Below are 16,912 nucleotides of genomic sequence, written 5' to 3'. Positions count from 1 at the left end.
CCTGCTCCCCTCCGCGGCTGCGGGGCCCCAGCGCCTCGAACTGGTTACAACCGGCGGCGGCGACCGAGTGGGGCAGCCGGTGGCGGGAGGGTCCCGGTCGGGGAGGGGGCGACGGGCAGGCCCAGGGGAGCAGGGATCGCAAGGTCCTACCTAACACCGTCGGTCTCCTCCGTCTCCTCCTCAGCGGCAGCGGCCCCGGCGGTGGCGGTGGCGGTGGCGGCGGCAGCGACATTCCTGGGGAGCGCTCCCGCCGCCGCCGCCTCCTCCTCCACTCTCCGCTCGCCTCTCTTCCCGGCGCGCTCACCCAGCGCCGCGTCCCTTCAGCCACCTCCCCCCGCCCTCCCCAGCACACACGCCCCGAGCCCTCGAGCCCTCAGCGCCGGCTGCCGGGTAGCCCACCCTCCCTCCCGCCCGCCCGCCCGCCACCAGCGGCGGCCCCGTCCCTCCCCCCTTCCCCGCCGCCCGCCGCCCGCCGCCGCGCCGGGCTCAGTAATGGCGGCCGCTCGGGCTCCCTCGCGCTGACGGATCTCTCTCCCTCTCTCCCGAACTTTACCTCAGCATCTCTCCCGGCGCGCACCGCCGGAACGCACGCGCGCGCGCTCAGCCACACACCCGGCCGGGGGCGGAGCGGCGGCGCAGCCTCGACGGGGCGCGCGCGCGCGCACCCGCACCGCACCGCCTTCCCCACAATTCCCCGCCCCCGCCCCCGCCGCCCTCACCTCGCGGCGCCTCCCGCGCCGCGCGCCCGGCGGGGCCCCGCCCCTGCCCTCGTCTCCGGGGAGCCTGGGAAGGCGCGAGCGCCCGGGCCGGAGGGAGGGGAGCCAGCGCGGGGCCGCGTCCTCGCTCGCGTCCCGGCTCCCCCATTGGCTTCCGCCCCTCCCCCTCCTTCCTCCGCCTCTCCCACCCATTGGCTCCCTCTCCTACTCCGTTCCTTCTCACCTTTTCCCTTTCACCCATTGGCGTGGGCATTTTTCCTCCGCTCTCCCCTTTTCCGTATTCTCCTCCTCCGCCCCCTCCTCCGCGCCGTAGGAGCTGCGGCCGTCTCGGAACCTTCCCTGCTTTCTCCTTTTCCTTCTGTTCCGGTTTCTGGCTGAAACTGAGAGCAAACCACAGTACCGCGGAGGAACCTGATACTGTGTGAGCCGTTGCAAAACCTCGCACGGGCGCCGGGGGGTTCTCGATAAATCTGCCCCCGGCCTCCGAGCAGCAAAGAATTCAAGGGAGGAAAAGAACGCGCCCTCGCTTGTTGGCGGGGACGTGCTCGCGCGTCTGCTCCTACGTGTACGGCCGGTTTGCTGCCCGGGGATCGCCCGCCAGCTGCAGAGCTGCAGACCTCACCCGCTCGGACCTGGTGCCGTCCTCACCCAGAAGGCAAAACTCCATGGGAGCCAGAAGCCCTTTCTCGGTCCACACGGCACGGACGCACGCAGGCCCGTGGCTTATTCTGTTCTTAGGGAAGTTAAGCGAAACCCCGAGATACAGGGGTTTAGGATGGCCCCAAAGGCGCCAGCTCCCGACCAGCCCAACCTTGGCAACCGTCGGCCGCCAGGCTTTTATTATATCACCTTACGCATATGCAAGATTTTTTGAGACCTGGAAATTTTGCAAGTTTGGGGGTACACCGGGCTTTCAGGGTATTTGCCTTCCGAGCACTGGTGCTGACAAGTGGAGAGAGGACAGACGGTAGAAAAAATGCCTTTCCTTTTACCATTGAAGAAATGTGACTTTCCCAAGGTCATCAGAATCTGTCTTATACAGAGGCCTTAAGATAGCTGCCAGCAGATTAAAGAATGAGCAAAAAAACCGTAAATCTACTACTCTAACTTGTTATGTCTAAAAGAAAGAAGTAATTTGGGGGGGAGAATTTCTCTTTGGGGAAAGATTTGTTTCCTACATTGAGACAGTTCATCGTCAGTAAAGTTAGCGTATGAAAAATCTTTTAAATTCCAGTTACTCTTTATTTCTTAGGTTGCATAAGGTATTGAAGTTAGCCAAGGTTGCTTTTTTGTGTGTTATAGTGATGCAGCTGCTGCCAACCAGAAGTACGTTTATGGTCTGTTAATAAACTAGAAAACCCAAAACTGCCTTTTGGTAAAAATGGGAAAATATCTGTCAGTAGATCTATTACAATATTCCAGCACAAGTTTGTTGCACACCCCTGCTCCTCTAACTGCCCATATTTCAAAGGTAAACTTAATAGACAAAGCCGAAGAGACATGTTTAATTTCTCTATGTCTGTTAGTCCCTAATTTTAAAAAGGCATCACTGCAATTCCTTACTCCAGCCACTTTCTTGCACCTGAATGGTACCAAATGGTTAAGTAGTTAAGGTGTGTTTCTTTCGGTTACAAACCCTAGGCAGGGAAGGATGCAAAAGAAAACTTGGAATCAAAGTAAATACAGAGGAAAAGAAGGAAAAGGGAAAGGAAGAAATTGGGGAAAGGGAGTGGAACCATCAATTTGAGGTACTAATGCCACAAGTATCCATACCATTTGTGCGGGTTGGAAAGTTCATGCATTTAAACGCATTTCTTGACCTTTGTAATAAGAGTCCTTAAAAATACTTTAAGCCTATTCAGAATCACAACTTTGACTCTGAAACGTTAAGTGTTAATAGAGTGTCCACCCTAACTTTAAAAATTACTTCCTAAATAATCAGAAATTTCATAACCATGGACATGTACCAACATAAACCCAAGTCAAATAAATCAAGGCTTTTAAAGGAAGCATCATCGTATTTTTTTTTTTTAAGATTTCATACCGAGAGAGGGGGTGGGGCACGAGTGGTGAGGAGGAGCAGAGGGAGAGGGAGAAGCAGACTCCCCGCTGAGCAGGGAGCTCGATGCAGGGCTTGATCCCAGGACCCCAGAATCATGACCTGAGCTGAAGGCAGATGCTCAATCAACTGAGCCCCCCCAGGCACCCTCCCAGATGGTGGGCATTTAATCCGTGGCTCTTTCCATGACTTTTTGCTCTGAGAGCCCATGGATCTTAATTCTCAGATACCATTTTCTTCAGTGACCTGTCTTCTCTTCCACTCACCAGGATCAACTAGCAGCAGATATGTACAGCTTTATGTCCAAAGGTGTAGTTTTCACCTTCTTTATACGATGATGCTTCCTTTAAAACAAGACATGATACTAAAGAATCAAGACATGATTCTGGAGAAGAAAACAAGACTTGAAATCTCATTTTCTCGTAATGAAGACCCAGAAAAATGTAACAAACAAACAATTAAAGCCGTGATTTTCAAAGGATAATTTTCGTAGCTAACATTACTGTTGATCCTCCTACATCATCCGTCTTGATTTAGGGAGTCTGAAACTGTAGAATTTTGCCCCTTATCAATATTAATTGTCTAAAGCTGCTTACAAGTATGAAAAAGTTAACAGATTTTTGTTTTTATATTACTTGCTCTTCTCAAAAAATAAAGCATACACTTTTCTGTACAAATAAAAATCTGAACATAGGAATCGGGGAGCCAAAATTCTGTGGTTGAAGCTGTTCAGATATCTACAAATAAAAGGCTACAAAGAGGAAAAAATACAAGAAAAAACAAAGAAAAAGATGGCATCTTTTAAAGTTGGTCAGGAGCCATGCCTACAGAGAAATAGCTTTAAACACCCACCCTCCCCACCCAAAAGAAGAAATTTTGAAAAAATAATATATTCTTTACACACACGCACACACCACACGCGTGAGAGAGAGAGAGAGAGAGAGAGAGAGAGGAGATGGAGTAAATATTACCAAGCTCTCTTATATCATCTACTCTTCTTATCTGAAATAAAAGTTTAAGCATTTGTTCTGCTGTACTGGATAATTAAAATTACCCAGAGCTTTGTTCTTCATTTACTTTGAAAAAATTAGAATAAGATTTTGGTCAGGCATTTTAAGTTTTTAATCTAAAAATTCTCCACAAATCTCTAGTTCTCTAACACATCCTAATAAAGTATTAACATGCATGGTCTTTCTAGGATCAAAAGAGATGACAACCATAAATGTTATCAAAATTCCAGCTCTATCATCAGTGGTAACACTACAGTGTTCAGATGTTTGATGTGAGTTGGCTTCAAAAGAATTTACCCTATAGAAGCAGCTGCACCCCCTGCTGGAAATCTGTGATCATAACTACTCTGGCTTTCATAGCCTCAATGAAGAACGAATGAAAAGCCAAATAAAGGGTCTTTGCATTCACGGTAAAATTGACCAGTGCTTTTTTGCATATCTGATACAAGACAGGCTTTTGGAGAACAAACTACTTCAGAATGTCATCTGATTACAGACAAAGAAGTTGGAGAATAACAAAGGCAATTAAATAACCAAAGCACTAAATGATTGTTTATTGTGTAATTTCCTATTGAATTTCACAACTCCTTTCTACCTCCCTTCTAACCCCTACCTGCTGCCTAGAGTTCTCTTTCTCCCTGTCTCATACAGTTAGGACTATCAGGTGGACCAGAGGCAGAGTAAGAGGGGGTGCTTGCTCTTCCTTCTAGTAGGTAAATCATGATATACCCAATAACCCCCAGTAACCATTTGCTGAGTTGCGAGCTGAAAGACTTTCTCCATATTTGTTTTATGGCTACCAATGGCATTTTCAGCATGAAGAAAAGGTGCTAATTATGTCTTGGCTGTTACTGTAGAAAATATTTTGACAAGAGTTAAGGTAATTGTGAGCTTGGGACTGGAACAGTAGTAAAGTAAAGCATTGACCTTCCTGGCATTTTGTTCCATAGAGCCTTGTTCTGTTGATTATCCAGAATTGTATTTTTCAGACTGAAATCCCAAAGATGGTATCAGAGTCTAGGTTCACAATGTCATGTTCTTGCCATTCTGGTCCTAGGACATAACTGAAATAATGAAAGTAGAACTCTGTTTTTGAATAATTAGTATTTTATAAGGATTATTTGTAATGCAGACTCCTTTTAAAGGGCTAGCAAGTCAGTGAGGTCCCACCAGCACAAATACTTTAATTAAGCAAAAATCCTCAAGTTATATTCTCTCACAAAAGAAGGTATTATTGGGCCATCTGGACCCTCCATTGAGTTTTCATGAGGGATCACAGCTTGAATTTAATCAACCCCAATAAGGTTAACCCCACAAAGCTAAAAAATAATTGTAGAGATTGCTAACTTAATTCTCTCTTTGAGATTGTTACCACTGTCATTTGTAAATCATTACAGTGGGAAACAGGAACTTGTATTGCTTAAATATTTAACCAAAAGAATATAATTTTTGTGAATACCCCCTTATCCCTGCTCTTTTTAGGCCAAATTTGGATTGTGAGCCCCTCTAGGTAAGAACCCTAAATGAATGTTTGGCCCTATACAATAACTAGAACATGGTTAGTAGAAAGCCCAATGAATGTTTGATGATAATAATATGAAACACTCTTAAATTTTATAGATTTCTGTGGATTCATTACTCACAGAAGGCCTTAGATTATATTTAATGCCAGCTGAGATAATCACTTTGGAAAATACAAATCATTTAAAGAAATCTCTAAATTAGCCTGTAAAAATCAAGTTAGGTGTCCTTGCCTGAGTATGACCCATATTTCTCCACATTACATCTCTCTAGAAGGTAAATGTGAGTTACTAGCAACCAATAACTGTAGATCTGAGACATCAGAGAACCTTGTATAGAACCGGTGTAGCATAAGAGTTTCTGAAATCATGAGAAGCTGTCTAATCACTACACAATTAAAGCTTTGTTATTTTTCCCTATCATTATAAGCTTCAATAGATGCTAAACGTTTGCTTTGCCGATCCATGCTTTTGCATTTTCTTCAAAAAGCTTCTCAAATAATAATGTGTTTTTTTGATGGACACACAACTTCTTTCAAACACATCTATTACATAGTGAGAGATAATAATACTCTTCTTTCCCTAAATAGGCTTCCAATCTCTCTTCAACACACTCTAGCACAGGACTAGAGCATATGCTTCATTTATTTCTAGCTTTAGTACCCATAGAAATTCTATTTTCTCCTTAAAAAGTATTTACATTAGAAGTTCTGAGACTTTACAGACATGGTAACAAAGTAAAAATAAGTAGCAAAAATTCATAAGGTGTCCTGTAGATCAAATTCTTATAAAATTGTACTTAAATATAGGCAAATATTTAAAATATTTTAAAAGTATAGATTTCTGAGGTAGAAAAACATCTATAATGATTTCCACAAAAAAAAAAAAAAATCAGGCTGCAAAGAAGTAAAGGTAGTATGATTCCAGTTTTGTAAAACAAAAATGTTTTGAAAACAAGATGATAATATTATTGCCCAACATGTTAACAGAGATTTAATCTAGAGGCTGGATTAAAGCTAATATTAATTTTCTCCTTTGTGCTTTTATGTATTTTCTAATATCTTACAACAAACATATTATTTCTTGTGCAATAAAAATTTGGATTACAGTGGTCTTGAAAATGGAGTGATACAATATATAAGCAGAATAAGGTAAACTCTTTTGAAGCAATTGAACTGCCTACCACATTAACCTATTTCTTTCTCTTAATATTTCTTTTCTTCTCTTTTTTTCCCTCTTACTCCTACTTTAGTTGTTTCTACTTTCTTCCTTCTTTACCTTTTGATTCTCCATCCGCTTTTCCTTCTCTCTTAATTATCTCTTGGGCCTTTTACAGGCCACCTTGGGCATTGACTGGTTCCATCTGAGCAACCTCTGATGTAATGGAAGGAAATTTCCTAGGTAAACATATTATTGCAATCACTGGATTGCAGTCTGTCTTGATGACTTTTTTTTAAAGGTCTTACAGACCAAAACATATCAAAGAACATACATTTTGCTATATTTAATAACAATATTTATTTTTAATTTTGTAAGTCTGCCAATAGTATTGCCTCTACTGCTGATCTTATGGCACAGTCTATTTTTAAGCTGTTTCTACCCTTAGACTGTTCAATAGCTTTCAGGTATAGACAATAGATAGTACCTCTAATGCTGATAATGCTGAGCTGATCTTTCCACATGCAGTGGTATTTCCCTTTGGACCCCAAGGATTATGATAAAATTTGTTCCATTTGGATGGTTTCCCATGTGGATTTGCTGATACTTAGGTTACCTTTGGCTTCCATCACCCCAGGGAACTGAGCGTTGCTGTTTTAAGTTGGGGCATTTATCTTGTAGCACTCCTCTTCACTACATCCTCCTCAGCACAGTACAATCAATTACCAGTTTAAAGAAAAGGCTCAAATGGTCTTACAACAGTGCAAAGGAATGCTGGGGCACAAATTCATCTGCAATAGAAAGCCCACCAAACTGGAAATCAGGAGACCTGAACTTGTACTCGGGTTTTGCTTATTGTATGATCTTCAGAAGTCATTGAAGCTCCCTGAGCTGAAATTTCTGCATCCACAAAATTGTCTGTTTGCCACTCTGACATTATCAAGTTTGAAATTATTTTGCAGGGTTAGCCCAGGAACCAGGCTTCACTTTTTCCTGGTTCACACTTAGTTTAACACCTCCTCATACCTACCACCACACTCAGGACAAAGCTGTTACTCTCAGCTTCCCTATCTGTTTTGTCTAGGGCCCTTACTTCATCTCTCCCTACAAAGAGAAAAAACAAACAAACAAAAAATCTTCATCCAGATGAAACTACGTTAATTTACACTTCTCTAAAACTCATCCCTATAATTGATTTCATTAGCTTTGAACCTCTGGATTTCCCAAAACAAGCCTGCCACCCTTGTTATAAGGTACACTGCTCCTAACCTTCTTTGCCAAAAGGTCACCCTGTGGCTTCCAAGTCCACAGTTCTCTATACTCCCACAATGTATCATCATTTTGCATACCCCCCAAAGTACTATAATCCAGAGCTTCCAAGTAGCCAATACTGAGTCCCCATAATCCATGCCTTGTTTCCGTTGTGTCCCTATAGTCAATCCTGTTTCTATCTTTAGCCTCAGACAACCGCTAATCTTCTTTCTCTCAGGATTTACCTATTCTGGACATTTGATATAAACGGAATCATACAATATGCAGTCTTATGCATCTGACTTCTTTTAGTTGCTATTACATTTTTGAGGTCCATCCATATGTTAGCATGCATCAATAATTCATTCTTTCTCACTGTTGACTAGTATTCTATTATATGGATATACCACATTTTGTTTATTCATTCACCAGTTAGTTGACATTTAGATTATTTTCACTTTTTGGCTATCATGGATAGTGTCGCTCTGAACATACAAATATTTGTGTGGATATAGGTCTCCATTTCTTTTAGATAAATGATATCTGTGGATAAAATTAATGGGTCATATAGTAAATGTGCATTTAATGATATAAGAAAATGCCAGACATTTTCCAAAGTGACTATAGCATTTTACAGTCCTGTCAACAATGTATGAGGACTCTAGTTTCTCGACAACCTGGACAATACTTGTTATTTTCTGTCTTTTTTATTATAGCCACTCTAGTGAGTATGAAGTAATGTCTTATTGTAGATTGAATTTGCTAATGACAAATGATGATTTCTTACGTGCTTATTATTCTTTGGTATCTCTTCTTTGATAAGATTTTTATTCTGCTCTTGCCCATTTTTTTTAATAATAAATTTATTTTTTATTGGTGTTCAATTTGCCAACATACAGAATAACACCCAGTGCTCATCCCGTCAAGTGCCCCCCTCAGTGCCCGTCACCCATTCACCCCCACCCCCCACCCTCCTCCCCTTCCACCACCCCTAGTTCGTTTCCCAGAGTTAGGAGTCTTATGTTCTGTCTCCCTTTCTGATATTTCCTACCCATTTCTTCTCCCTTCCCTTCTATTCCCTTTCACTATTACCCATTTTTTAATTAGACTCCTAGGCTTATAACTGAGTTGAGCCTCATTGGATCTTTAATTCTTGGATTGAATTTTCCAAAAACAATCTTTAATATTTTACTTACTGTAATAATGACTTTATTTTACTATTTCCCAATACTTCCCAAGAAACTTCCTAGCATGTTTGTAATACTTCCTTTTCCCAACTTGCAAAAGGTTGGAAAAGATAAAATGTCATTGAGTAAAATACTTTCTCTTCTAGAGCATCCTTTCAGCCAGTTTATTTATTTGGCAACATGTTGTTTTTCAGGCTTTCTTTCCCAATTTCTCCTTATTCAAACAGGATAGCTTCATACCAGTTATCCTGTTTGATTTTGTTGTTAGATTTTTGTTGTTAGAAACATATTCATTCTACCAGAAAAACTGGGTGAAGGATTATGAAAGAGTGACCCACAACAATTAGGATCTCAATAACATGGGCCTTGAACTGGACTTTTGAGTCATTTCAGTCAAAAATGAGCAACTCCAACTAATCTACTTCTCCTTGGTGCCTAATTCATTTTCAGTTATAAGTATCTTTGGAAGTGAGTTAACTCTTTTAAGCCAAAGGAGTATAATTTTAGAGCACTTCAAAGTGATCTTTTCATTTGATACCTCAAAATACTACCATGCCTTTTAATATTTTGCAGTGCAAGGCAACTTCCTGGCCCCAAAGAAATCATGTGCCACAGTGATTTAGGGATTAGAAAGAGAAAAGAGGCTACTGCAGCTCCAATCCTGCCTTCTGATTTACTATGTGTACATCAACGGTGTGGCCTACGGGTTCATGTTACTGTGGTACGCAACCCAAGTGTCATCCTAATTCTAATAAAAGAGCCCTGGCTTTGACAGTGTTCTGTATGTTCACCTTGTATTGAACAGGCTGCTGACAATTCTTTGAATTTACCTTAGGGTAAAACTCTTCACCTCCCCCCAGTCATCTCATCAGTTAAGTCCTCGTAATGGGCTGCCACAGCCTAACATTCAAGTAAGTGTTTTTAGCTAAATCATCACAATAATAGGCATTTACAAGGATATTTTTAGATCAGATGCTACCACATACAGAGAAGCCTTGCCTATCAAACTCTCCTAAGTCATAGAGAATAAATACCATAAGTTACTGGATGAAATGTCCTCCTTTAAAAAAAGAAGTCTTCATATAAAGAGGAAACGCTTTAGGAATGCTGACAATCTAGAGATCCAGGAATTTCCTTAGTCTCATTAGACCTGTCACTAATCCAAATATTATTTGATTTCAGCTTTTAGTTTAATTTTGCTGAGAACTCTTATTGTTTGAAAATGATATGCATTAAGTAAGCTGGTTATAGGGCATTCTTAGTTTACTCCCTATTATTTTATATACGAAATATATTTGGCGTTTGATATATTCTGAAGATTCAATATTCCCCCAAATTTATTCAAATATAAAAAACATAAATACATTTAAATATTAAGCCTGGGGAAAATATATATAAAAATATTAACAGTAGCTATGTCTGGGTATTTTCTGATAAATATTTTCCTCATATATACTTTCTCATATTTCTATATACTTTCTTAGAATTTAAAATAAAGGATTTTTTTTAATGCTGCACATACTAATTATACCTTCTCCTTCACAACATTCCTTAAATTACACTGATGAGCAGAACACAATGAACAGGAGTTCTGAAACTTAGGTAGACTATCTCTTTGGAATAGTATTCTGATGTATCCTCTTATTCAACAACCATCAATTTGTACCCACTATGTGCCAAAGACTGTTCAAATCAAAAAGAAAAACATGAAAGGCATGGCTCCTATTTGCAATGAGTTCATTTTCATGTCAGGATTGTATCATGTCCTAGAAATAGGTCCATAGTTTGCATCTTCTAACGAAGAGCAAATAAGTCTTTCGATCTCTATTTCTCATTTTAAACATGACAAATGTAGACAGCTAGGTGGGTAGACAGTGAGGTAAGTAGGTATGTGGGTAGATAGATACATAGATAAACTGCTAAAGAATGACAAATTTGAATGGGCAATAGTTTCTTCTTAAATTAATCAACTAACTTGCTCAAATGACTTTTGTGATTAGGATTACACAGACCTACATTCAGAATGTAAGAAAAATTCAATTTTTCTCTTCTATTGTCAATTTTGTAGTCTTGTGGCTTTGTTTTTTTCTTTCTTTCTTTCTTTTTTTTTTTTTTTTCTGCAGTCTTTAGGTTAGTGCCATACCGCCAAATAACATACAGGCTGTTCCAAGACTGAGTGAAGTCTTGTTTTAACTGGCATATAACTGTTTTTATTTGGGTTTCTGTGGAATTTGGAAGTCTGCAACTCATCCAAAATAAGGGCATTCCACAAATTCCATTTTATAAAAGCCATCCCTCCTTCATATACTGTTTCCATTTCCTTCAATGTAACTAAACTTTTAGCAGGACATTCCCAAAAAAGTGAGAAAGGGAGGCGTTTTAAGACAAGCAAAAGAGAATTCTTACTCAGCAGGTCCTCCTGGTAGTATATTAATAGTAGCAACAGCAGGACCAGTAGTAATAGTAGAATAGAAAAATAATCGTAATATAGTTAAACACTTAAAACATCAACCCTTTTAAACAAATCTAGAAAATCCAAGAGTTAAAAATGTTATTTTGTATATGTATTCGTTGATTCAATACAAATATAGTCACAATTCTTTAGCAATGTGTATTCTCTCAAATTGTTTAAATGAAAACTATGTTTTTCAGGGCTGCCAAACTTTTAGCTTAAAAATCTTACTTTTTCTTTTACATGCAAAAGTTTATTTGGACTCCAAGCACTTCAAATGCAAAGAGAAACAGGAACAGAATCTGTTATGGGAGAAGGCCTTAAGGAAGATCTTGGCTATTTTCCCATGTAAGATTACCCCTGTGGCATCTTGTTTCCTGAGAAATACAGCGTAAAGCAGGTCCCCACATACGTGGGTCAGTCTCTTTTGATGTGTGGGTAAAACTCATTAAAGTTAATGGGGATGAGGCGCATACATCAAGGCAAGCATGGAACCCACAGAATATAACAGCAGAGGAGAGACTCTGAGAACATTCTGACTGTGAATGAGCAGTTGGTTTGTTGAATTGTAATAAGGGTTCTGTTCCGGGTCCTCATTTCATCTGGGAAAGGCTTGGCATATTTTCTCAAACCCTGCCTTTGTGCAGATTCATGGCAGAGTGTTTTGTTCTAGGGATGTGCTGCTCACGGTCTACTCACAGAGCACAATTTAATACAAATGCTTCAGAGTGTGCTCCTTTGTGGGAAATATGCTCCATGAGAGCTGAAGTAACTGGATTCTTTTGCTTGAGAAAAGGAAAACTACTTTTAAGCATATAAAGAATGCAGTGAAGAATGAACAAAAGGAAATGAGCCTACATTGCCGTAAGATTAAAAAGAAGGAAGACCTGACAGTGCTGATTGTAAAAATTAGATACTCAAAGGGTTTTGCAGGCTTCTCTAGAGATGTTTAAAAACCAGAGAGAGTAGGGACACTTGAGTGGCTCAGTTGGTTGAACATCTGAGTCTTGGTTTTGGCTCAGGTCATGATCTCACAGGTTGTGGGAGCAAGCCCTCGGTTGGGCTCTACGCTCAGTGGGGAGTCTGCTTGGGATTCTCTCTCCCTCTCCCTGCCCCCACTTGCATGCCTCTCACTCTCCCTCTCTCAAATGAAAAAATAAATCTTTAAAAAATAAAACAACAGAGAGAGTCAGGGGTGCCACTGGTTAGTCAGGATAAAGGCCTAGGTAGAAGGTGGGGAATGGGGTAACTGGGTGATGGACATTTAGGAGGGCATGTATGTAATGAGCACTGGGTATTATATAAGACTGATGAATCACTGAATTCTATATCTGAAACTAATAATACATTATATTAGTTAATGAATTGAATTTAAAATTTTTTTAAAGGGAGAAAAAAGAACTAGGTAGATATTCCTGTAATACTACTCTTCTCAAGTGAAAAATGTGAAAAATGCCATTAAAATAAAATGTTCTCTTATCTTAACGTGTGTAAAATAAGGAGATAAACTTTCATTTGACATTCACATATGGTACCTAATGTTCCAGTGGCATGGGGTACCTACAAGTATCAGAGTCACTATTGTCTTCCATTGTTTCATTAGCCTCAGACTCATCTTTTCATCAGTACTACTGGTCCTCAGTTCCCTCAGTTCATATTAATAATAATAATAGTAACAAAGAAATCATCCTCTCTCCAGTTTTTGTGATATTTTGAATCATTACAAGTCTTAATAAATAAAAGGAGAAGGGATATTGCATCTTAGTTCCCAAACTTCATATTCACTTCAAAATTTTTCAATGGTTTCCATGTGATATTTTGTATTTTGAGAATCTATTGATGAGACGAATACAAAATGATAACCAAAATACTACCATCATTTTTTTAAATAATTTTAAAATGAGTGCATTTTGTCAATCCTGGTGGCATATATACATTTGAAAATTTGTGCCTAGGGGACACTATGTGTTTCCAGACAATGTTTGGTATACATATTCAAAGGTCCCAAAAAAAGTCAGGCCTCTAAGAGAAATAACTACACAACCCTAGCCAAGGAGATCTGGATCTGCAGTAACTCCTTGAACACATGAGTAAATGTCTTATCTTTTTTGAACCTTAATTTTCTTATCCATAAAATAAGGAAGTTGGACTGGCTGCTCTTTAAGAATCCTTTAAGCTTTAAAACTTCTTTGATTATATCAGGTCCTTTATTTAGCAACCATATGCAACTGGATTTAAATGTCACATGTGGTTGTAAATGTCAACGTGTGGCACTATTAATATGCTTTTCCTTCTAGAGAAGTTGTTCTTATAAAAAATTTATTGATATTCCTATATGTTTATGTTTAGAGAACCCATTATAAATACCTAGCATGCCTATTCTTAAATACAGCTTTATTTTTTTGTATTTCATTTAGTCAATACATCTTAAAAATTAGGTTTCAACATGTTTATCCTTAACATTACAGATGGAAACAGTAAAGTATGTCTAAAGGATCACATAGTAAGTCAATGACATAGTTTAGAGTAGAGCTGTCATGAGGAGATTACTTCTGCAAAGAACGCTGAAAGACTCTGTTTATGCTCTCTTCACAGTAATGAGTAAGTTATTGAAATAATCACTGTAGGTGATTTTCTTCTCCAAAATTATTACTGTCCTAATTACTGATGACTATTAACTCAGCATATTTCTAGTTTATGCTATTTGATCGTAATTGATTAAAAGATTATAATGCTGCTATATCAGGGTTGGTCTGTTTCTTAAATGTTGAAGTTAAACTCTACTTAAAATATTTAACATTAATATTATTGCTTCTGTAAATAGTATTTTCAGGAAAATTTTGAGAGTGAATGAATGGAATTCTATTAAGTGCCATCCTTAGTAAATTTCAATAAATATACTTGTAAATTTTAAAATATCAAGTCCCATTTTAACATCTATATACCTATTCAATATGTTTACTTCTCTTCAGTAATATGATTCTAGTATTATTTTTAGCATTTATTTTATTCTTCTATGTTTTTCCTGAAATGAATTTATATATAAAACTAATATAACCTTATACACAAGCACATATATAATATTTAAGTGCCGTGCACATATTGCTTCCTTTTCTTGATCACTTTGAACTCTATGGCTATTTTAGGTAGCCACAGGAATAACTTTTATTTATAATTGCACCATCATTTTAAATCCTAATTACAGGAAAACATTTTGTTTTAGAATATCAGAAGTCTAGAAATAAAGAGATTTCTTCTTCAGAAAACTTGGGATAAGAGCACCTGGGTGGCTCAGCCAGTTAAGCATCTACCTTTGACTCAGGTCATGATCCCGGGGGGCCTGGGATGGAGCCTCGCATTGGACTCCCTGCTCAACAGGGTGCCTGTTTCTCCCTCTCTCTCTGCCGCTGCTTGTGTTCTGTTTCTTGCTCACTCTCTCTCTCAAATAAATAAATAAAATCTTTAAAAAAAAGAGAGAGAGAAAGAGAGAGGGAAAGAGAGAGAGAAGGACACTTGGGTGGCTCAGTGCTTGAGCATCTGCCTTTGGCTCAGGGTGTGATCCCGGGTCCTAGGATCAAGTCCCTCACTGGGCTCCCTGCAGGGAGTCTGCTCCTCCCTCTGCCTATGTCTCTGCTTCTCTCTCTATGTCGCTTGTGAATAAATAAATAAAATATTTTTTTAAAAAAAGAAACTTGAGGTAGCCAATGTTTTAAAAGCAACTGAGTACCTAATGGTCTTGGAAGAAGAGTACCTTTCAATTTGAAGCAAGAGAACTCTGTCCAGAATAAACCAGTACCAGTCTAACAAGGGTTTAGTATACTTACATTTCACTCAAATCTAAAAAATTCTACTGAGTATGAATCTAAGAAGTCACATCAACATAAGATGATAAAGTGGCAGGGGTTTAGGTGGAGATTGAAAGGAGAAAAGTAGGGCCTAAATCACAAGGAACTAAATCTCAGAAAACTTCTATAGAGCCAGAGAGTGCAGTACTGAGACTTTTGGCAGCTCAACTCTTCCTTCTTTTTATCCTCCTCATCCTGAATGAAGTAGGATGACTGGGCCACCTTGCAGGCCCCTCTAAGATGTTGCCTCCCTTCACAGTCACTCTTCTGTGTAGATTTGGATGCATTTGTGGAAACTGACTCTGCAAGCTACAGCAAGCTTTGCACTCTTGATTAAGTCCTCACAAATTCAAGGCTGCTGAGCAGTCTCTTCATAAAACTTTCCCAGAAAAAAAAAAAAAAAAAAAAAAACTTTCCCAGGATTGCTCGGCATGGTAAAGATCTTCCTCAAAAATATACTGATTAAGGAATGGTTCAGATACAGTCTGGAAAATTTATCTCTGCATGAGATAAATAGGGACAGAATCAACTACTCAGAAACTCATGAGGGTAGGGTGCCTGAGTAGCTCAGTTAGTTAAGTGGCTGCCTTCAGCTCAGGTTCGGGTGGTGATCTCAGGGTTCTGAGATCAAGCCCCTTGTAGGGCTTCATGCCCAGAGGGGAGTCTGCTTCTCCCTCTCTTTCTGCCCCTCCCTCTGCTCATGCTCTCTCTTCCTATCTCTCTCTCTCTCTCAAACAAATAAAATATTTTTAAAAAATAAAAGAAACTCGCAAGGGTAAAAATAGGCTTTTGATTGACCCCTGCATGATGGGAGGACACAAAATAGGAATTTAGACACAGACACAAGTAAAAAGTTGACAGACACTACCATAGTTTCAAGCCTAAAAAAATAGTTCAGAAATTAATTTCAGCTTTGCATAATCACACAGGAAGCAATTAAATGAAACAAGACAACCTGCTCGTTCAGAAATTAATTTCTATGCTAATCTTGAATCCTAAATTTTTGCTAATCCTGTTTCAGTTTAATCACTTCTACAAAAGCACACACCATGTTTCCCAAATGCCACTGTTTAGCAGTTTTCACAACATATTTTGTTTTGATACAGGTCTTGTCATTCTTGCCCTCAACTTACAAATTAAAAAAAGAAAGGCAATCAAACCTAAACATAATCACACACAAATTTTGGAGTATGTCTTGGTACAAATGCCCCTGAAAATTAAATTTTTATAAATTACTTTGGCCCAGTCCAAATGATTAGAGGTCTCTACCACAAACCTCTGGGATCACTTCCATCGGCTAAGTAAGAATCCAGGAAATTACCAAATGATGAATGGACAAATGCTGTCATGATGGCTTTGACACATTAACAAACACCAAATCATAGTAGTCATTTTCCAAAGTAAGTAGTTATCACTCCTACTCAAAGACTTTAAAGATTCTAAGTAAGATGATTATTGCTTTAGCATGGACTCATAAAGTAGAGTAGGACCTCTAACTCATCTTTCATCCTCCGGATTGAAATACATTTCTGACATCTAAGGATGGACTATTTTTCCACTTGGTTTATTCAGTCAATTGTTCATTCATTCACTTATTTAAATATTTATTGGCTGCTGGATGTTGTGTTTGATACTAGACCTATGAAGAAAAAGACAAATCTATCCTTACTGCTTAATAGGAGAGACAAACAGGAGAACCCTCTCAAATTATAGT

The 16,912-nt window shown here is 39.3% G+C and overlaps 1 protein-coding gene across 13 annotated transcripts in view; it reads right to left on the bottom strand.

Moving 5' to 3' along the window:
- The window catches only part of ARHGAP5 (Rho GTPase activating protein 5), a 105,923-nt gene that overhangs the window by 74,661 nt on the left and 14,350 nt on the right, over nucleotides 1-16,912 (bottom strand). For 2 of the 13 annotated variants that reach the window (XM_072761375.1, XM_072761383.1), the window contains exon 1: nucleotides 554-708. The exons of 7 other annotated variants lie outside the window; for them this stretch is intronic. The gene's annotated coding sequence lies outside the window, so the exon portion shown is untranslated. 4 more of the 13 variants (XM_072761374.1, XM_072761382.1, XM_026007682.2 and 1 more) reach the window with 3 other exon arrangements.

Source organism: Vulpes vulpes, chromosome 6 (assembly GCF_048418805.1).
Source record: "Vulpes vulpes isolate BD-2025 chromosome 6, VulVul3, whole genome shotgun sequence".
NCBI lineage: Eukaryota > Metazoa > Chordata > Mammalia > Carnivora > Canidae > Vulpes > Vulpes vulpes.
This window is presented reverse-complemented; position numbering and strand designations above follow the sequence as displayed.